The sequence below is a fragment of the Oncorhynchus gorbuscha genome, linkage group LG06 (assembly GCF_021184085.1).
Source record: "Oncorhynchus gorbuscha isolate QuinsamMale2020 ecotype Even-year linkage group LG06, OgorEven_v1.0, whole genome shotgun sequence".
Lineage (NCBI taxonomy): Eukaryota > Metazoa > Chordata > Actinopteri > Salmoniformes > Salmonidae > Oncorhynchus > Oncorhynchus gorbuscha.
Genome location: NC_060178.1, coordinates 13,570,536 through 13,594,870, shown reverse-complemented (window position 1 = coordinate 13,594,870; position 24,335 = coordinate 13,570,536). Strand labels below are relative to the sequence as shown.

The following is a 24,335-nucleotide window of genomic DNA, read 5'->3' as shown; positions in this document are numbered from 1 at the left end:
TCTCACGATTCTATATGTATTGCGATTCTCACGATTCTATATGTATTGCGATTCTCACGATTCTATATGTATTGCGATTCTCATGATTCTATATGTATTGCGATTCTCACGATTCTATATGTATTGCGATTCTCACGATTCTATATGTATTGCGATTCTCACGATTCTATATGTATTGCAATTCTCACGATTCTATATGTATTGCAATTCTCACGATTCTATATGTATTGTGATTCTATATGTATTGAGATTCTCATGATTCTCTATGTATTGCGATTCTCACGATTCTATATGTATTGTGATTCTATATGTATTGAGATTCTCATGATTCTATATGTATTGCGATTCTCACGATTCTATATGTATTGCAATTCTCACGATTCTATATGTATTGCAATTCTCACGATTCTATATGTATTGCAATTCTCACGATTCTATATGTATTGTGATTCTATATGTATTGAGATTCTCATGATTCTATATGTATTGCAATTCTCATGATTCTATATGTATTGTGATTCTATATGTATTGCGATTCTCATGATTCTATATGTATTGAGATTCTCATGATTCTATATGTATTGTGATTCTATATGTATTGTGATTCTATATGTATTGCGATTCTCATGATTCTATATGTATTGTGATTCTATATGTATTGCGATTCTCACGATTCTATATGTATTGCGATTCTCACAATTCTATATGTATTGCAATTCTCACGATTCTATATGTATTGCGATTCTCACGATTCTATATGTATTGCGATTCTCACGATTCTATATGTACTATTCTATATGTGTTGCAATTCTCACGATTCTATATGTATTCCAATTCTCACGATTCTATATGTATTGCAATTCTCACGATTCTATATGTATTGCAATTCTCACGATTCTATATGTATTGCGATTCTATATGTATTGAGATTCTCATGATTCTATATGTATTGAGATTCTCATGATTCTATATGTATTGTGATTCTATATGTATTGCGATTCTCACGATTCTATATGTATTGCGATTCTCACGATTCTATATGTATTGCAATTCTCATGATTCTATATGTATTGCGATTCTCACGATTCTATATGTATTGCGATTCTATATATATTACAATTCTCACGATTCTATATGTATTGAGATTCTCATGATTCTATATGTATTGTGATTCTATATGTATTGCAATTCTCACGATTCTATATGTATTGCGATTCTCACGATTCTATATGTATTGCGATTCTCACGATTCTATATGTATTGCGATTCTATATGTATTGAGATTCTCATGATTCTATATGTATTGAGATTCTCATGATTCTATATGTATTGTGATTCTATATGTATTGCGATTCTCATGATTCTATATGTATTGTGATTCTATATGTATTGAGATTCTCATGATTCTATATGTATTGCGATTCTCATGATTCTATATGTATTGTGATTCTATATGTATTGCGATTCTCATGATTCTATATGTATTGTGATTCTATATGTATTGTGATTCTCACGATTCTATATGTATTGCGATTCTCACAATTCTATATGTATTGCAATTCTCACGATTCTATATGTATTGCGATTCTCACGATTCTATATGTATTGCGATTCTCACAATTCTATATGTATTGCAATTCTCACGATTCTATATGTATTGCGATTCTCACGATTCTATATGTATTGCGATTCTCACGATTCTATATGTATTGCGATTCTCACGATTCTATATGTATTGCGATTCTCACGATTCTATATGTATTGCGATTCTCACGATTCTATATGTATTGCGATTCTCATGATTCTATATGTATTGCGATTCTCATGATTCTATATGTATTGTGATTCTATATGTATTGTGATTCTATATGTATTGTGATTCTATATGTATTGCGATTCTCATGATTCTATATGTATTGCGATTCTCACGATTCTATATGTATTGCGATTCTCATGATTCTATATGTATTGCAATTCTCACGAATCTATATGTATTGCAATGCTCACGATTCTATATGTATTGTGATTCTATATGTATTGCGATTCTCATGATTCTATATGTATTGCGATTCTCACGATTCTATATGTATTGCGATTCTCATGATTCTATATGTATTGCAATTCTCATGATTCTATATGTATTGCGATTCTCATGATTCTATATGTATTGTGATTCTATATGTATTGCGATTCTCATGATTCTATATGTATTGTGATTCTATATGTATTGTGATTCTCATGATTCTATATGTATTGTGATTCTATATGTATTGTGATTCTATATGTATTGTGATTCTATATGTATTGTGATTCTATATGTATTGTGATTCTATATGTATTGTGATTCTATATGTATTGTGATTCTATATGTATTGTGATTCTATATGTATTGTGATTCTATATGTATTGTGATTCTATATGTATTGTGATTCTATATGTATTGTGATTCTATATGTATTGTGATTCTATATGTATTGCGATTCTCACGATTCTATATGTATTGCGATTCTATATATATTACAATTCTCACGATTCTATATGTATTGAGATTCTCATGATTCTATATGTATTGTGATTCTATATGTATTGCAATTCTCACGATTCTATATGTATTGCGATTCTCACGATTCTATATGTATTGCGATTCTCACGATTCTATATGTATTGCGATTCTATATATATTACAATTCTCACGATTCTATATGTATTGAGATTCTCATGATTCTATATGTATTGTGATTCTATATGTATTGCAATTCTCACGATTCTATATGTATTGCGATTCTCACGATTCTATATGTATTGCGATTCTCACGATTCTATATGTATTGCGATTCTATATGTATTGAGATTCTCATGATTCTATATGTATTGAGATTCTCATGATTCTATATGTATTGTGATTCTATATGTATTGCGATTCTCATGATTCTATATGTATTGTGATTCTATATGTATTGAGATTCTCATGATTCTATATGTATTGCGATTCTCATGATTCTATATGTATTGTGATTCTATATGTATTGTGATTCTATATGTATTGCGATTCTCATGATTCTATATGTATTGTGATTCTATATGTATTGCGATTCTCACGATTCTATATGTATTGCGATTCTCACAATTCTATATGTATTGCGATTCTCACAATTCTATATGTATTGCAATTCTCACGATTCTATATGTATTGCGATTCTCACGATTCTATATGTATTGCGATTCTCACGATTCTATATGTATTGCGATTCTCACGATTCTATATGTATTGCGATTCTCACGATTCTATATGTATTGCGATTCTCACGATTCTATATGTATTGCGATTCTCATGATTCTATATGTATTGCGATTCTCATGATTCTATATGTATTGTGATTCTATATGTATTGTGATTCTATATGTATTGTGATTCTATATGTATTGCGATTCTCATGATTCTATATGTATTGCGATTCTCACGATTCTATATGTATTGCGATTCTCATGATTCTATATGTATTGCAATTCTCACGAATCTATATGTATTGCAATGCTCACGATTCTATATGTATTGTGATTCTATATGTATTGCGATTCTCATGGTTCTATATGTATTGCGATTCTCACGATTCTATATGTATTGCGATTCTCATGATTCTATATGTATTGCAATTCTCATGATTCTATATGTATTGCGATTCTCATGATTCTATATGTATTGTGATTCTATATGTATTGCGATTCTCATGATTCTATATGTATTGTGATTCTATATGTATTGTGATTCTCATGATTCTATATGTATTGTGATTCTATATGTATTGTGATTCTATATGTATTGCGATCCTATATGTATTGTGATTCTATATGTATTGTGATTCTATATGTATTGTGATTCTATATGTATTGTGATTCTCATGATTCTATATGTATTGTGATTCTATATGTATTGTGATTCTATATGTATTGCGATTCTATATGTATTGTGATTCTATATGTATTGTGATTCTATATGTATTGTGATTCTATATGTATTGTGATTCTCATGATTCTATATGTATTGTGATTCTATATGTATTGTGATTCTATATGTATTGTGATTCTATATGTATTGTGATTCTATATGTATTGCGATTCTCACGATTCTATATGTATTGCGATTCTCACAATTCTATATGTATTGCAATTCTCACGATTCTATATGTATTGCGATTCTCACGATTCTATATGTATTGCGATTCTCACAATTCTATATGTATTGCAATTCTCACGATTCTATATGTATTGCGATTCTCACGATTCTATATGTATTGCGATTCTCACGATTCTATATGTATTGCGATTCTCACGATTCTATATGTATTGCGATTCTCACGATTCTATATGTATTGCGATTCTCACGATTCTATATGTATTGCGATTCTCATGATTCTATATGTATTGCGATTCTCATGATTCTATATGTATTGTGATTCTATATGTATTGTGATTCTATATGTATTGTGATTCTATATGTATTGCGATTCTCATGATTCTATATGTATTGCGATTCTCACGATTCTATATGTATTGCGATTCTCATGATTCTATATGTATTGCAATTCTCATGATTCTATATGTATTGCGATTCTCATGATTCTATATGTATTGTGATTCTATATGTATTGCGATTCTCATGATTCTATATGTATTGTGATTCTATATGTATTGTGATTCTCATGATTCTATATGTATTGTGATTCTATATGTATTGTGATTCTATATGTATTGCGATTCTATATGTATTGTGATTCTATATGTATTGTGATTCTATATGTATTGTGATTCTATATGTATTGTGATTCTATATGTATTGTGATTCTCATGATTCTATATGTATTGTGATTCTATATGTATTGTGATTCTATATGTATTGCGATTCTATATGTATTGTGATTCTATATGTATTGTGATTCTATATGTATTGTGATTCTATATGTATTGTGATTCTCATGATTCTATATGTATTGTGATTCTATATGTATTGTGATTCTATATGTATTGTGATTCTATATGTATTGTGATTCTATATGTATTGTGATTCTATATGTATTGTGATTCTATATGTATTGTGATTCTATATGTATTGTGATTCTCATGATTCTATATGTATTGTGATTCTATATGTATTGCGATTCTATATGTATTGTGATTCTATATGTATTGTGATTCTATATGTATTGTGATTCTATATGTATTGTGATTCTATATGTATTGTGATTCTATATGTATTGTGATTCTATATGTATTGTGATTCTATATGTATTGTGATTCTCATGATTCTATATGTATTGTGATTCTCATGATTCTATATGTATTGTGATTCTATATGTATTGTGATTCTATATGTATTGTGATTCTATATGTATTGTGATTCTATACTGTGATTTTATTGCGATTTGATGTTCCAAACATATTTCTTACCATATGTCTGTTGCAGAGGGACAGGAGAGAGCCATGAGAAAACACGTTTTGATCAGTCATGGAAATAACAATACTGAAAACAAATTGGCTCCCTATTTAAAAAGAAGATGGAGAACAAGCTGTGAAGGAAAAGTACTGTCGTTTTGGTGCAGGTACAGCCAACTAGCACAACAATAATATTATAACATTGTCAAAACGATACGATATATTGTCAATTATAAACCCTGTGGTTCGAGCCCTGAATTCTGATTGGCTAAAAATACTTTTTACTGTTCTAATTACATTGGTGACCAGTTTTTAATAGCAACAATGCACCTTGGTGGATTGTGGTATATGGCTAATATACCACTGCTACGGGATGTATCCAGGCACTTCACATTGCGTTGTGCATAAGAACAGCCCTTAGCCATGGTATATTGGACATATACCACACCCTCTCGGGCCTTATAGCTTAAAAATAATATCCCGATATGTAACTGTATTGATTCCATTCCCTCACCATTAGTATTGATGTCGATGGGGACAGCATGGCTGGTTCCCCTGAGCCTTGCGTCATCTCCATTGTTCTCTGTCAGGACACTCAGCTAATGATGTCACTCACTGCTGGATGGCTGTGACCACAGTGCTTCCTTACACACACACACACACACACACACACACACACACACACACACACACACACACACACACACACACACACACACACACACACACACACACACACACACACACACACACACACACACACACACACACACACACACACACACACACACACACACACACACACACACGCACTGTTCTGTCTCTCACACTCTGTTTTGCTGCAGTGACAGGAAAGCACACCCTAACCCAGTGCGCTGAGATATCCACTGTCCCCATCTCCGCCCAAACACAGCCCTCCTGGGGATAGATGTTTATATAGATGTTTATTTTTACACTGACATGTCTTTACCCAGAATATATCTTCTGGTACAGGGCTCTTCAACTCTCACCCTACGAGGTCCAGAGTACTGCTACTCTTCTGTTCTACCTGACTATTTGCACACACTTGGGGTCCCAGGTCCAAATCAGTTCCTGATCAGAGGGCAAGAATGAAAAAGAAAGCAGTGGAAATGGCTTTGAGGTCCAGATTTGAATTGATGGGTTCTAGTGCCATATGTCAGTTGGACGGATTCTAAAAAGACTCACATTGTCCTGTAACGCTTTTTCTAAACTATCTTTCTGACCAAACTTGCCTGTAGGAAAATTTGAATTGACAGGTGTATAAAATCAACCACACAGTCATGTGATGAGAGAACTCGATCCCCATTCACTTGCAAGAGGGAGAGCTTGGTTTGCTGTTTTGAAGGGTTTGTTGTTCTGAAAGTGTATTGGAAAGTTTCTTAGTGGCTAGCTAAAATTTTATTTTGGATAGTCTCTGTCCAGTGATCCTGTCGACCAAAGCTGGGTCTGAGGAGCTATTTGCCTTAGCAGCTAGCCTAGCTCTTAGCTAGCTGCCTATCAAGCTAGCATGGTTTTCTTGGGGGCTTGAATGCAGCCTGTGACGTGGTTACCCATTGTGGCTCGGACTGCGGATTGTACCTGGTTTGTGGCTGTTTAGATCCCTGCTGATTGTTGTTTTAAATCTTCCCTGTGGCCACCTGCCCTGTCTGGAACTGCGAGGAGTAACAGTGGAACAAGGCGGAACAACAGGGTTGTGGATGGAATTGCAGAATCTCCACATGATACCTGGACGTAGACTGAGGACAAAGTGAGGGAAATGATCTCTGAGAAATTGAAAATGGACCACAGGAAGATTGAGGTGGAGCGCGCCCACAGGACTGGAAAACCCACCACCGGCCCAGGTGACAGGCCCAGGTGACAGGCCCAGGTGACAGGCCCAGGTGACAGGCCCAGGTGACAGGCCCAGGCCAGTAGTGGTCAAGTTCTCGAGGACAAGGTAGCTGTTCTGGAAAGAGCCAAGAATTTGAGAGGAACGTTTATCTTCCTCAAAGAGTACTATCCTGAAGCTGTGCGCCAGTAGAGGAAATAACTTTTCCCAGCCATGAAAGCTGCCAGAGCCTCGTGGGGACATTGCTTACATCCGCTATGACAGGCTCATTGTCCACCCTCCCTCCCAAAACCCTGGAAGGGATGAGAGCCACGCCTATGTGTTCATAGCTCCAACCCTGCAGCACACACCAATTGATTAATGCTGAATGTATATATTTTTTAAATCTTGCTTTGATGCTCTTTTCCATACTATAGATCCCCATTAGCAACAGCTGTGTGTCATAAAGGTTAGGTTTTTGCCAAGGAGATCTTAGTCGCGCAAATTTACATCTAACTAAGATGTTGCAGTATTTCTTAATGAAAAGATGTGCATGAAAACAAGTCGTCTCTCGTTGAATTACAACAAAGACTTTATTGAAGAATCCCTACATTTGATAAATCACTGACGAACTGGTGTAGACATTGGCTACCAACTTTCAGTTTGCCTCGAGAACATTTTTTGTTTGCCCGAACAGCTGGGGAAAAAAACATACCGAAGTCTAAAACTAACAAAATGTCACAAAATGTTGTGATAATATATGCACAAACTCTTTCAGCTGTGAAGGTTGCAGACGCCTTAAAGAAGAAGAGAGACGGAGAGAGAAGATTAGAGGGGAATAAAGCAGATAAGGGGAGAGAAAGAGAGAGATAGGTGAACTGTGTGTGTGTGTGTGTGTGTGTGTGTGTGTGTGTGTGTGTGTGTGTGTGTGTGTGTGTGTGTGTGTGTGTGTGTGTGTGTGTGTGTGTGTGTGTGTGTGTGTGTGTGTGTGTGTGTGTGTGTGTGTGTGTGTGTGTGTGTGTGTGTGTGTGTGTGTGTGTGTGTGTGTGCGTATCCGTCTGGCGTAAACAGGGAGGTTGTAGACCTAAAGACAGTGGGGTGGTCACGGTTACGGTCCATGGTAGTAGAAAGACAGAAAGAGGAAAGGATGAAGAAAGAGAAGATGTCTCTCTACTCTAACCGTTAAGCTGTATTGTCATTTGATTCAATATTTACCTTCATAAAGCTTTCAATGTCTATTTACATGAAATCAATATCTGCTTCTCAATCCATAGTGACCAACCCACTGTGCTACAGCTTCCTATGAGCATTACAATGATTAAACCATCCGTTATGCAAGAGTACACCCACCCTGATAGACAGTCTGCTCTAGGGAAATTAGACCTGAGTCACACACACATGTCCACAGACACACAGACACACACACACACACACACACACATGTCCACACACACAGACACAATGACATAACCATTTAACCAACCCCAATCCCCCGTTATCATATGGTAAACAGACACACACACACACACACATGTCCACACACACAAACACACAGACACAATGACGTAACCATTTAACCAACCCCGATCCCCCATTATCATATGGTAAACAGACACACACACACACACACATACACCTTCCCCTATCCACAAACTCTGATGTGGATAAACACACATGCAAACATACGGTACACACACACACACCATCTCCTCCACACACACACACACACACACACACACACACACACACACACACACACACACACACACACACACACACACACACACACACACACACACACACACACACACACACACACACACACACACACACACACTGTCACCTCCATACACCAGTGAGCACCTCAAACAGGGATTCTGAAGAAGCTCATCTGGCTGGTGAAAGGCCGTATGGTCCTGACTGGCCCCCTATGGAGTGTGTGATGGCTTTCCCTACCCCCTGCCTGCCTGTGTGTGTGTGTGTGTGTGTGTGTGTGTGTGTGTGTGTGTGTGTGTGTGTGTGTGTGTGTGTGTGTGTGTGTGTGTGTGTGTGTGTGTGTGTGTGCGTGTGCGTGTGCGTGTGTGTGTGTGCGTGTCATGTCCCACTGTGTGTGATGGAGTTTACGTCTGTATAAAGTCTGTATGTCTGTGCAGTCTGTTTCTCCCAGGCCTATCTCATGGGGGGGTAGATTAGATGGGGAGGGGGACTAGCATCAATCATCCTAGAATACAATTTAACCACCAGAGGTTACTGTCTTAGTATTACACACACACACACACACACACTTTTTACAATCCTACTACCCTCCAGCATACTGACCCCTTCTCTGTGGGGGACTATCTCACCAACCCTCCCCCTCTACCCCTCTATCAATTACATTTCAATGTAAGGGCTTTATTGGCATGAGAAACATACAGTTGAAGTCGGAAGTTTACATACACCTTAGCCAAATACATTTTAACTCAGTTTGTCACAATTCCTGACATTTAATTCTAGAAAAAATTCCCTGTCTTAAGGTCAGTTAGGATCACCACTTTATTTTAAGAATGTGAAATAATGAATAATAGTATAGAGAATTATTTATTCCAGCTTTTATTTCTTTCATCACATTACCACTGGGTCAGAAGTCTACATACACTCAATTAGTATTTGGTAGCATTGCTTTTAAATTGTTTAACTTGGGTCAAACATTTCAGGTAGCCTTCTACCAGCTTCCCACAATAAGTTGGGTGAATTCTGGCCCATTCCTCCTGACAGAGCTGGTGTAACTGAGTCAGGTTTGTAGGCCTCTTTGCTCACACACGCTTTTTCAGTTCTGCCCTCTGTCACGACTTCTACCGAAGTCGGTTCCTCTCCTTGTTCAGGCGGTGTTTGGCAGGCGACGTCACCGGTCCTCTAGCCATCACCGATCCATTTTTCACGTTCCATTTGTTTTGTCTTCTTTTCACACACACCTGGTTTCAATTCACACCTAGTTTCAACACACCTGGTTTCAAATTAATGACATGTTGTATATTGTCCCTCTGTTTCCTCCATGTCCTTGTCGGGTATAGTTTATTTGTATGTACTCGTGCTATGTGTTACTGGTGCGCTACGGGTTTTGTACTCCATGTGTTTGTTGTTTTGTATGCCATTAGTTTTATATATTAAACTGCTCCGGCTGTTCTCCAAGTTCTGCTCTCCTGCGTTTGACTTCCCTGCCAACAGTTACACACCCCTTACACCCACAAATGTTCTATAGGATTGAGGTCAGGGCTTTGTGATGGCCACTCCAATTCCTTGACTTTGTTGTCCTTAAGACATTTTGCCACAACTTTGGAAGCATGCTTGAGGTCATTGTACATTTGGAAGACCCATTTGCGGCCAAGCTTTAACTTCCTGACTGATGTCTTGAGATTTTGCTTCAATATATCCACATAATTTTCCTGCCTTATGATGCCATATTCTATTTTGTGAAGTGCACCAGTCCCTCCTGCAGCAAAGATGTCACTGGCTTTGAAGGTAGGCCTTGAAATACATCCACAGGTACACCTCCAATTGACTCAAATGATGTCAATTCGCCTATCAGAAGCTTCTAAAGCCATGACATAATTTTCTGGAATTTTCCAAGCTGTTTAAAGGCACAGTCAACTTAGTGTGTGTACATTTCTGACACACTGGAGTTGTGATAGTGAAATAATCTGTCTGTAAACAGAAATTTGTGGAGTGGTTGATAAACGAGTTTAAATGACTCCAACCTAAATGTATGTCATCTTCCGACTTCAACTGTATGTTACCATTGCCAAAGCAAGTGAAGTAGATAATAAACAATACAATACAAATTAACAGTAAACATTACACTCACATTTCAAATGTCATATTATGTGTAAATAGTTCAAGTACAAAAGGGAAAATGAATCAACATAAATATGGGTTGTATTTACAATGGTGTTTGTTATTCACTGGTTGCCTTTGTCTTGTGGCAACAGCTCACAAATATTGCTGTTGTGGTGGAACACTGTTGTATTTCAGCAAATAGATATGCTAGTTTCTCAAAATTGGGTTTGTTTTCAAATTTATGTGGATCTGTGTAAGCTGAGGGAAATATGTGTCTCTAATATGGTTATACATTTGGCACGTTAGGAAGTGCAGCTCTGTTTCCACCTCATTTCGTGAGCAGTGTGCACATAGCCTGTCTTCTCTTGAGAGCCAGGTCTGCCTACGGCGGCCTTTCTCAATAGCAAGGATATGCTCAAAGTCAAAGCTTTCCTCAAGTTTGGGTCAGTCACAATGGCCAGGTATTCTGGCACCTTGTACTCTCTGTTTAGGGCCAAACTAGCATTATAGTTTGCTCTGTATTTTTGTAAATTCTTTGCAATGTGTCAGGTAATAATTGTTTTGTTTTCTCATGATTTGGTTGGGTCTATTAGTTTCTTTCCTGGGGCTCTGTGGGGTCTGTCTGTGTTTGTGAACAGAGCCCCAGGACCAGTTTGCTGAGGGGACTCTTCTTCAGAATCAAATCAAATTGTATTGGTCACATACACATATTTAGCAGATAATATTGCGGGTGTAGCGAAATATTTGTGTTCCTAGCTCCAACAGTGCAGAAATATCTAACAATTTACAACAATACACACAAATCTAAATTAAATGAATGGAGTTAAGAAATACAGTGCCTTGCGAAAGTATTCGGCCCCCTTGAACTTTGCGACCTTTTGCCACATTTCAGGCTTCAAACATAAAGATATAAAACTGTATTTTTTTGTGAATCAACAACAAGTGGGAATGACATTTATTGGATATTTCCAACTTTTTTAACAAATCAAAAACTGAAAAATTGGGCGTGCAAAATTATTCAGCCCCCTTAAGTTAATACTTTGTAGCGGCACCTTTTGCTGCGATTACAGCTGTAAGTCGCTTGGGGTATGTCTCTATCAGTTTTGCACATCGAGAGACTGAAATTGTTTCCCATTCCTCCTTGCAAAACAGCTTGAGCTCAGTGAGGTTGGATGGAGAGCATTTGTGAACAGCAGTTTTCAGTTCTTTCCACAGATTCTCAATTGGATTCAGGTCTGGACTTTGACTTGGCCATTCTAACACCTGGATATGTTTATTTTTGAACCATTCCATTGTAGATTTTGCTTTATGTTTTGAATCATTGTCTTGTTCGGAAGACAAATCTCCGTCCCAGTCTCAGGTCTTTTGCAGACTCCATCAGGTTTTCTTCCAGAATGGTCCTGTATTTGGCTCCATCCATCTTCCCATCAATTTTAACCATCTTCCCTGTCCCTGCAGAAGAAAAGCAGGCCCAAACCATGATGCGGCCACCACCATGTTTGACAGTGGGGATGGGGTGTTCAGGGTGATGAGCTGTGTTGCTTTTACGCCAAACATAACGTTTTGCATTGTTGCCAAAAAGTTCAATTTTTGTTTCATCTGATCAGAGTACCTTCTTCCACATGTTTGGTGTGTCTCCCAGGTGGCTTGTGGCAAACTTTAAACGACACTTTTTATGGATATCTTTAAGAAATGGCTTTCTTCTTGCCACACTTCCATAAAGGCCAGATTTGTGCAATATACGACTGATTGTTGTCCTATGGACAGAGTCTCCTACCTCAGCTGTAGATCTCTGCAGTTCATCCAAAGTGATCATGGGCCTCTTGGCTGCATCTCTGATCAGTCTTCTCCTTGTATGAGCTGAAAGTTTAGAGGGACGGCCAGGTCTTGGTAGATTTGCAGTGGTCTGATACTCCTTCCATTTCAATATTATCGCTTGCACAGTGCTCCTTGGGATGTTTAAAGCTTGGGAAATCTTTTTGTATCCAAATCCGGCTTTAAACTTCTTCACAACAGTATCTCGGACCTGCCTGGTGTGTTCCTTGTTCTTCATGATGCTCTCTGCGCTTTTAACGGACCTCTGAGACTATCACAGTGCAGGTGCATTTATACGGAGACTTGATTACACACAGGTGGATTGTATTTATCATCATTAGTCATTTAGGTCAACATTGGATCATTCAGGGATCCTCACTGAACTTCTGGAGAGAGTTTGCTGCACTGAAAGTAAAGGGGCTGAATAATTTTGCATGCCCAATTTTTCAGTTTTTGATTTGTTAAAAAAGTTTGAAATATCCAATAAATGTCGTTCCACTTCATGATTGTGTTCCACTTGTTGTTGATTCTTCACAAAAAAAGACAGTTTTATATCTTTATGTTTGAAGCCTGAAATGTGGCAAAAGGTCGCAAAGTTCAAGGGGGCAGAATACTTTCGCAAGGCACTGTATGTCCCCATTACCAGTGAAACATCATCAAAATCTATTTCTTTCACTTACTTTCTGTGCTGTTTCGTTGTTCATTTGTTCAGTCGTTTCATTCTTAACCAGGATTTCTATGGAACTCTGTTTGGGTCTTTGCATGTCAAAAAATATACTATTTAACACTATTTGATGTGTCAAATAACACTATCTGATGTGTTAAATAACACTATTTTACGTGTCAAATAAGTTTGTTCACCAATCAGGACATAAATATGACTGCACATCACATAATAATTTAACGCGTTCATACATTTTTCACCCAGTTATTACACATTGATTACACTATCACTCGTATTTCATATGTCACAACGATTCATCAATACATATGCTATGATGCTGGTAAAATTGTCTCGCTCACCTATAGTGCTGGTCATAAAAAAAGCTAGCTAGCTCATGGATGCAAACAATGTTCTTCCCCAAAACATAATCTGTTTCAGTAGCTAGCTAACTATATAGCTAGGTGTCATCATCTTAAATAACCCTAATTTATAAGACAGTTCTTATTTGATTAATGGTGGTCAGAACCATCTATGTGAAGCTAGCCACAATAAGGATTAGCCACAATACAAGACAAATGAGATGATTGTGGACTACAGGAAAAGAGGACCAAGCATGGCCCCATTCTCATTGATGGGGCTGCAGTGGCGCAGGTTGAGAGCTTCAAGTTCCTTGGTGGTCCAAGCACACCAAGACAGCCGTGAAGAGGGCACAACAAAACCTATTCCCCCCCAGGAGACTGAAAAGATTTGGCATGGGTCCTAGTATCCTCAAAAGTTTCTACAGCTGCACCCTCAAGAGCATCCTTATTGGTTGCATCACTGCTTGGTATGTCAACTGCTTGGCCTCTGACCACAAGGGACTATAGATGGTAGTGTGAATGGCCCAGTACATCACTGGGGCCAAGCTTCCTGCCATCCAGGGCCTCTATACCATGGCGGTGTCAGAGGAAGGCCCTAACAATTGTCAAAGACTCCAGCCACCCTAGTCATAGACTGTTCTCTCTGCTGCCGCACGGCAAGAGGTACCGGAGAGCCAAGTCTAGGTCCAAGAGGCTTCTAAACAGCTTCTACCCCTAAGCCATAAGACTCCCGAACATCTAGTCAAAGGGCTACCCAGACTATTTGCAGTGACTGCTCGACTTGTTGATTGCTTGATCCACACAGCAGACATTGCGGGCTAGTTTAGGAATGCTGTGTTGCCTTGTGAATGTTGTCCTGTTTAAAGATCTTACTCACATCGGCTACGGAGAGCGTGATTACACAGTCATCCAAAACAGCTGATTCTCTCATGCATGGTTCAGTGTTACTTGCCTCAAAGTGAGCACAGAAGTAATTTAGCTCGTCTGGTAGGCTCGTATCACTAGGCTCTTCTTCCGTTTGTAGTCTGTAACAGTTTGCATTTCCTGCCACATCCGACAAGCATCGGAGCCAATGTAGTACGATTCAAATTTAGTTCTGTATTTAAGATTTGCCTGTTTGATGATTCGTCGGAGGGCATAGCAAAATTTCTTATAAGCTTCGGGTTAGAGTCCTGCTCCTTGAAAGCGAAAGCTCTACCCTTTGGCTCAGTGCGGATGTTGTCTGTAATCCATGGCTTCTGTGTGCTAGCAAAACAGTCCTGTAGCTTAGCATCTGCTTAATCTGACCACTTTCTTATTGACAGAGTCACTGGTGCTTCCTGCTTTAGTTTTTGATTGTAAGCAATCAGGAGGATAGAATTACGGTCAGATTTGCCAAATGGAGGACGGGGGGAGATTTGTACGCTTCTCTGTGTGTGGAGTATAGGTGGTCTAAAGTGTTTTCCCTTCCCTTTCCCTGGTTGCACATTTACCATGCTGGTTGAAATAGATCAAACGGATTTGAGGCACCCGGACCTTTGTCCCGATACCTCCGTCTCTTTCTCCTGCTAATGACAGGGATGAGGGCCTTGTCGGGCGTCTGAAGTAAATCCTTCCCAGCCGACTCATTGAAGAAAAATGATTCCTCTAGTATGGGGTGAGTAATCGCTGTCCTGATATCTAGAAGTGTACATGTACAAAATGTACAAAATAAGTTACAAATAACGCAAAAAAACATACGCACAATTGGTTAAGAGATTGTAAAACGGCAGCCATCTCCTTTGGCGCCATTCTCATATGTATATGTTTTTGCTGTTTGTTCTTTGTTATAGGGCCAAAAAGATTGGAGAAGTGGTTTACCCATACATCTCCATTTTGGATAGATAACTCTTCGTGTTGTTGTTTGTTTAGTGTTTTCCAATTTTCCCAGAAGTGGTTAGAGTCTATGGATTCTTCAATTACATTGAGCTGATTTCTGACGTGCTGTTCCTTCTTTTTCTGTAGTGTATGTCTGTATTGTTTTTGTGATTCACCATAGTGAAGGCTCAGGTAGGCTCAGGTTTTCTGGGTCTGTTTTTGGTTGAATAGGTTTCTCGATTTCTTTCTTAGATTTTTGCATTCAATCCATTTGTCATTGTTGTTCATTTGCTGTATGAAATGTTTCAATTTGATATGGAAGCTGAAGTAAAATATACTGTTTAGGTTTTCTACTGCCAAGTTTACACCTTCACTATTACAGTGAAACGTTTTGTCCAGGAAGTTGTCTTAAAATGTGTTGTTGCCTAATAGTTTTTTGTTAGATTTCCACACTACTGTCCCTCTGTCTCTCTCCCCCTCTCAGAGGGACAGGCAGCAGGAGGTTGAGTGTCATTCTACACCACTGGATCACCTGTCAGGATATCAGCGGAAAGAGACATCACCTCAGAGTAGACTACAGAACAGGGGAGGGATGAGGTTAATGAAGGTTAATGAAGTGTGTGTGTGTCTGTGTGTATGCGTGGATATGTATGTATGCAAGAGTATTTGTGTGTGCGTATGGCTGCGTTTAACACCAACAGCCCGATTCTGATATTTTTTCTACTAATTAGTATTTTGACCAATCACATCAGATGTTTCCATATCAGATATTTTTCAAAGCTGATCTGACTGGTAAAAAGACCAATTAGTAAAAACATAAAAATAATTGGGCTGTCTGTGTAAACGCAGCCTATGTGTGTGCATGTTTGAGTGTGTGTTGATAGGACTAGTTGTCAGGAGATCTGTAATACGTCTTCTCCATCAGTGAGGTAATGCCTACAGGAGAACAGAACACAGCTGTGGGGGGTTAGGTAGTCACTGGGGGAGAGAAAGGGGGAGGAGGGAGAGGGATATCTGGGGGTGAGGTACCATGGGGATAGGGGAGAGATACATAATCCCAGGCCGTGGGCAGGCAAACATAAGGTGAATGCACCAATTTGTAAGTCGCTCTGGATAAGAGCGTCTGCTAAATGACTTAAATGTAAATGTAAATGTAAACAGGCCCAAATCCCACTCTTTCACTAGCCCAAGCCATGGCAGTACCATATACTCAGCAAGCTCTGCTCACACTTACTGGTCTGAGGCTAAATCACACGACTAACAACATCGGACACTTTCTAGAACACAAAGCCTTCACTATCTCATCCTGGAATATCCAAGGCCTGAGGTCATCTGCCTTTGGCCTAAAGAGCAGGAACCTGGACTTCAAAGAAATAAGAAATACAAGAAACCTGGTATAGAGGAGATGGACCCACTGGTTGCCCTCTAGGTTACAGAGAGCTGGTAGTCCCATCCACCAAACTGCCAGGTGTGATACAGGGAAGAGACTCAGGGGGTATGCTAATTTGGTATAGAACAGACCTAACTCACTCTATTAAATTAATCAAAACAGGAACAAAAAACAAACAGCAAATACAAATCTTAGAATCAACTAAGATTTGTAATCAGACCCACTGGATTTTCCAATTACATTGAATGAACTACAGGACAAAATAAAACCGTCCAACCCAAAAAGGTGTGTTGGGTTGATGGTATCCTAAATTAAATTTACAGACCACAAATTCCAATTGGCTATACTTAAACTCTTTAACATCATCCTCAGCTCTGGCATCTTCCCTAATATTTGGAACTAAGGACTGATCAGCCAAATCCACAAAAGTGGAGACAAATTTGGCCCCAATAACTACCAGGAGATATGCGTCAACAGCAACCTTGGGAAAATTGTCTGCATTATCATTAACAGCAGACTCAAATCAAAAATCAAGTCAAATCACATTTTATTGGCCACATGCACATGGTTAGCAGATGTTGCGAGTGTAGCGAAATGCTTGTGCTACTAGTGCAACAAAATCAACATGTAATCTAACAATTCCACAACAAATACTTAATACACACAAATCTAAGTACAGGGATGGAATAAGAATATGTACATATAAATATATGGATAAGTGTATCGATATGCGCTGAGTCGGGAAGAAAGTTCAGGGAGTGAGTGAATTAATCAATAAACGAAACACGAACAACGCACAGACATGAAACTGAAACAATAACGCCTGGGGATGGAACCAAAGGGAGTGACATATGTAGGGAAGGTAATCAGGGAAGTGATGGAGACAAGGGGAGTCTGATGACGTGCTGGTGCGCATAACAATGACGACAGGTGTGCGCCATAACGAGCAGCCTGGTGACCTGGAGGCCGGAGAGGGAGCACACGTGACAGTACCCCCACCCGACGTGAGGCACCAGCCGCAGGATGCCGACCAAAGTGACGGTCCCAGGGATCAGCAGCGGACCGGTCACCTCTGCTGAGGCGCAGGAATCCTGTCAGTTTGGCTGAGGCGCGGGAAACCTGTCAGTTCGGCTGAGACGCGGGAACATGGCGACCTAGAGCACCTGAGAGAGAGCATACGTGACGGTACCCCCTCCCCAGCGCTTTCGGCTGCTGCCGCAGGATGCCAACCAAAGAGACAATCCTGGCGGACCAGTCACACCTGCTGAAGTGCGGGAACCTGTCGCAGGCTGGTGTGCAGGAACCAGACAGACCGGCGATCCGGCCGAGGCATGGGAGCCCGGCGATCCGGCAGAGGCATGCAAGCCCAATGATCCGGCAGAGGCAGGGGAGCCCGACGAGCCGACGGAGGCAGGAGATCCTGGCGATCTGTCTGAGGCATGAGAGCCTGTGGTTGCTCCCGGACCCGACGTCATTCCCACCTTAAAAAAAAAAATACACACTCCCTGATGCTTCCCTAGGGTGAGGCGTTATTCTTTAACGATGTGCGCTGAGAGTCGGGAAGCACCTTTTGTTTCTACCTTCACCAACTGGGGGCGGCCCGTCAGGGAGTCCAAGACCCAATCGCACAGACGCGTACATTTCCTCAGCGAAAACAATGTTCTGCGCAAATGTCAAAATTGCCTTTTTACCAAATTACCGTACTACTGACCATGTATTCACCCTGCACACCCTAATTGACAAACAAACCAAAACAAAGGCAAATTCTTGTCATGCTTTGTTGACTTCAAAACATTTTTTGACTAAATTTGGCATCAGGTTCTGCTATATAAATTGGTGGAAAGTGGTGTTGGACGAAACACATACGACATTATAAAATCCATGTACACAAAGAACAAATGTGCGGTTAAAATTGGCAAAATAAAAACATTTCTTTCCACAAGGCCATGGGGTGAGATAGGGATGCAGCTTAAACCCCACCCTCTTCCACATATATATCAATGAATTGGCAAGGGGACTAGAACAGTCTGCAGAATCTCCAGTCAAATGTCTACTATTTGCTGATGATCTGGTGCTTCTGTCCCCAACCAAGGAGGGCCTACAGCAGCACCTATATCTTTTGCCCAGATTCTGTCAGAGCTGGGCCCTGACCGTAAATCTCAGTAAAGACAAAAACAATGGTGTTCCAAAAAAAGGTCCAGTTGCCAGGAGCACAAATACAAATGACATCTGGACACCGTTGCCCTAGAGCACATAAAAAACTGTTCACACCTTGGCCTAAACATCAGCGCCACACGTAACTTCCCCAAAGCTTTGAACGATCTGAGAGACAAGACAAGAAGGGCCTTCTATGCCATCAAAAGGAACATACAATTGTACATACCAATTAGGATCTGGCTAAAAATACTTGAATCAGTTATAAAAACCCATTGCCCATTATGGTTGTGAGGTCTGGGGTCCGCTCGCCTACCAAGAATTCACAAAATGAGACAAACACCAAACTGAGACTCTGCATGTAAAATTCTACAAAAAGATCCCTTTGTGTACAATGTAAAACACCAAATAATGCATGCAGAGAAGCATTGGGCCGATTTCCGCTAATTATCTAAATCCAGTAAATAGACGTCATATTCTACAACCACCAAAAGGAAGCGATTCTCAAACCTTCCATAGCAAAGCCATCACCTACAGAGACAGGGCGGCAGGGGGGGGCGGCAGGGTAGGCTAGTGGTTAGAGCATTGGACTAGTAACCGAAAGGTTGCAAGTCCAAATCCCTGAGCTGACAAGGTACAAATCTGTCGTTCTGCCCCTGAACAGGCAGTTAACCCACTGTTCCTAGGCCGTCATTGAAAATAAGAATTTGTTCTTAACTGACTTGCCTAGTAAAATAAAGGTGAACCTGGAGAAGAGTCCCCTAAGCAAGCTGGTCCTGGGCTCTGTTCACAAACACAAACAGACCCCACAGAGCCCCAGGGCAGCAACACATTTAGACCCAACCAAATCATTAGAAAACAAAAAGATAATTACTTCACACATTGGAAAGAATTTACAAAAAAACAGAGCAAACTATAATGCTATTTGGCCCTAAACAGAGAGTACACAGTGGCAGAATACCTGACCGCTGTGACTGACCCAAAATTAAGAAAAGCTTTGTACAGGCTCAGTGAGCATAGCCTTGCTATTGAGAAAGGCTGACCTGGCTCTCAAGCCTTTCTATCTTTCTAAGCTATGTGCACACTGCCCACTAAATGAGGTGGAAACTGAGCTGCAATTCCTAACCTCCTGCCAAATGTATGACCATATTAGAGACACATATTTACCTCAGATTTAACAGACCCACAAATAATTTGTAAACAAATCCACTTTTGACAAACTCCCATGTTTATTGGATGAAATACCACAATTTGCAATCATGGCAGCAAGATTTGGGACCTGTTGCCTCAAGACAAGGGCAAATTCAACTCACATTTATGTTGATTTATTTTGATCTATTTGCACATCGTTACAACACTGTATATAGACATAATATGACATTTGAAATTTATTTTTTATTTTGGAACTTGTGTGAGTGTAATGTTTACTGTTATTTTTTATTATTATTTCACTTTTGTTTATTAGCTATATCACTTGTTTTAGCAATGTAAACATATGTTTCCCATGTCAATAAAGACCTTAATTTGAGTTTAAATTGAATTGACAGAGAGACAGACAGAAGGAGCATGAGAGACAGAGAGAGACAAAGAGAGACAGAGACAGAGAGAGACAGAGAGAGAGAGAGAGATACAGAGAGAGACAGAGAGACAGAGAGACAGAGAGAGACAGAGACAGAGACAGAGAGGGACAGAGACAGAGAGAGACAGAGACAGAGACAGAGAGAGCGAGCATGAGAGACAAACCCTCACAAATTTTTACAGATGCACAATTGAAAGCATCCTGTCAGGCTGTATCTCCGCCTGGTATGGCAACTACACCGCCTGCAACCTCAAGGCTCTCCAGAAGGTAGTGCAGTCTGCCCAACTCATTACTCGGGGCAAACTACCCGTCCTCCAGGACACCAAAAGCACCCGATGTCACAGGAAGGCCAAAAAGATCATCAAGGACATCAACCACCCGAGCCACTCCCTGTTTACCCCCACTATCATCCAGGCGAGGTCATTACAGGTGCATCAAAGCTGGGACCGAGAGACTGAAGAACAGCTTCTATCTCAAGGCCCATCAGACTGTTAAACAGCCATCAATGGCACATTAGAGGCTGCTGCCTATAGGCGTAGACTAGGAATCACTGGCCACTTTAAGGAATGGAACACTAGTCACGTTAATAATGTTTACATCTGGCATTACTCATCTCATATGTATATACTGTTTTCTATACTATTCTACGGTATCTCATTTACTTAATAATGCTTACATATCTTGCATTACTCATCTCATATGTATATACTGTTTTCTATACTATTCTACGGTATCTCATTTACTTAATAATGCTTACATATCTTGCATTACTCATCTCATATGTACAGTATATACTGTTTTCTATACTATTCTACGGTATCTCATTTACTTAATAATGCTTACATATCTTGCATTACTCATCTCATATGTACAGTATATACTGTTTTCCTGTACTATTCTACTGTATATTAGTCCGTTCTGCTCTGACATCGCTTGTCCAAATGTATATAGTCTTAATTCATTGCTACTTATATTTGTGTGTATTGGGTTTATGTTGTGTAATTTGTTAGATATTACTTGTTAGATATTACTGCACTGTCGGAGCTAGAAGCACAAGCATTTCGCTACACCCACAATAACATCTGATAATCACATGTATGTGACCAATAACATTTGATTTGATTTGAGAGAGTAAGAGAGAGAGAGAGAGAGAGAGAGAGAGAGAGAGAGAGAGAGAGAGAGAGAGAGAGAGAGAGAGAGATTGAATATAACATGCTATCACATTCAACACATTATAGTCAACATGCATACTATTCACATTAACAGAACTTCCCATTACATATACTGTAGCTCTTGTATTTGAAAACGTGTTGCTGTACGTTATTAAGCATATCCTTTCAGACTTTCAAACCTGTTCAAACATTGACAGACAATGGAGATGGCAGATGGCTTTCCTTTAGGTGCATTAGAAGTTGACATTTTTTAAAGACAGAATCATAATGTGTTCTTGTGTATTTTACCCGTCTCTGTCTGTACGAGCCCTAAATGTGCCGTACTGTACTGTAGTGTCCCTCCCTCCCTTCTGTACGAGCCCTAAATGTGCCATACTGTACTGTAGTGCCCCTCCCTCCCTTCTGTACGAGCCCTAAATGTGCCGTACTGTACTGTAGTGCCCCTCCCTCCCTTCTGTACTAGCCCTAAATGTGCCGTATTGTACTGTAGTGCCCCTCCCTCCCTTCTGTCAAGTGTGGCCTGGGGTGTGAGACAGGCAGGCAGGTGGTGCAGCTCCTTAGGCGCAACCTATCCTTGCCCTGCTGTACTGAGACAACCTAACCAAACAGATTTTACAGGCAGACACAACCTATCTCTGCTGTGCTTAGACAACCTAACCTGACACACTTTATGGGAATGGAATGAGGAAGAGGTTATCGAGCCCTCTCTCCTAACTAGAAGAGGAAGGAAGCTCTCACTCTGCCACTAAGAAACACATACACTATACCACTGTTTTGCATAGGTGGAAATACCAGGGTTGTGCGTTAGATAACAACACCATCTACATAGGCGTAAAGAGGCTCATTATGAGCAACCATCACTCCTATGTTCCAATGGCATGTTGTGTTAGCTAATCCAAGTTGATCATTTAAAAGGCTAATTGATCATTAGAAAACATTTTTGTAATTGTTAGCACAACTGGAAAAAGTGTGGTTCTGTTTAAAGAAGGAATAAAACTGGCCTTCTTTAGACTAGTTGAGTATCAGGAGCATCAGCATTTGTGGGTTTGATTACAGGCTCAAAATGGCCAGAAACAAATGACTTTCTTCTGAAACTTGTCAGTCTATTCTTGTTCTGAGAAATGAAGGTTATTCCATGCGAGGAATTGCCAAGAGACTGAAGATCTTGTACAACTCTGTTTAAATACTCCCTTCACAGAATGGTGCAAACTGGCTCTAACCAGAATAGAAAGAGGAGTGGAAGGCCCCAGTGCACAACTGAGCAAGAGGACAAGTACATTAGAGTGTCTAGTTTGAGAAACAGATGCCTCACAAGTCCTCAACTGGCAGCTTAATTAAATAGTACCCTCAAAACACCAGTCTCAACTTCAACAGTGAAGAGGAGACGCCGGGATTCTGGCGTTGCCTCTTCACTGTATATACAGTTGAAGTTGGAAGTTTACATACATTTATACCCTGAATACACTGCTCGCATTGCGTGCGTGAGCATTGCAAAATACATTTTGAAATGTATATTATTCAATTATTGCACCCACACTGCCTGCAAAATGCGCCAACGAGCGTCTGAGTTGTCAAGGGCTAAAATAGAAGTCAGTTCTATTTGTGATGCAGATCGCACTGCAAGTCCTGCCTCTCCCATCTCCTCATTGGTTTATAGAAGCAGGTACCCACGTACCTTCTCCTCATTGGTTATACCCACGTGGGTGACTGAAAGACGAACGAGGTCGGTGGCGGCAATGCACCGAATTTATGAAAGTTGCCAATCGCAATATAAAATCCAGAGAATAGAAAGCCTGGAAGGACAGATGACTAGAAACGATTCGGTTGACTGTTTTATGTGTGGATTAATTGTCGGAGTAGAGGACCTTGTGATTTTCAGCTAAAATAACAACTCAGTGTTTATATCCCAGGACAAATTAGCTAGCAAGTGCAAGCTAGCGAGGTAAATTGCCATAAATGTTTAATGCTTTTCGACCTGTCCCCAAATTAATGTAATTGGTTCAGAGTTTGTTTTGATATTTTATCCTGCGTGTCATGATTGCGTTTGGTGTGGGGGGACAAAATACATTTATGCACCATGGCCTACGATGGCGCACGTGCGCAGCCGGTTTGGGTACCGTGTTAGGTTGGAGTCATTAAAACTCGTTGTTCAACCACTCCACAAATTTCTTGTTAACGAACTATAGTTTTGGCGAGTCGGTTAGGACATCAGTTAAGACAACAGCTTGGAAAATTCAAGAAAATGACATCATGGCTTTAGAAGCTTCTGATAGGCTAATTGACATCATTTGA

At 39.8% G+C, this 24,335-nt stretch overlaps 1 protein-coding gene across 2 annotated transcripts in view; it reads left to right on the top strand.

Annotated features, from left to right (window-relative positions):
- Window positions 1-24,335, top strand: part of LOC124037574 (dual specificity protein phosphatase 8-like) — a 141,250-nt gene that overhangs the window by 83,879 nt on the left and 33,036 nt on the right. The window lies entirely within an intron of this gene.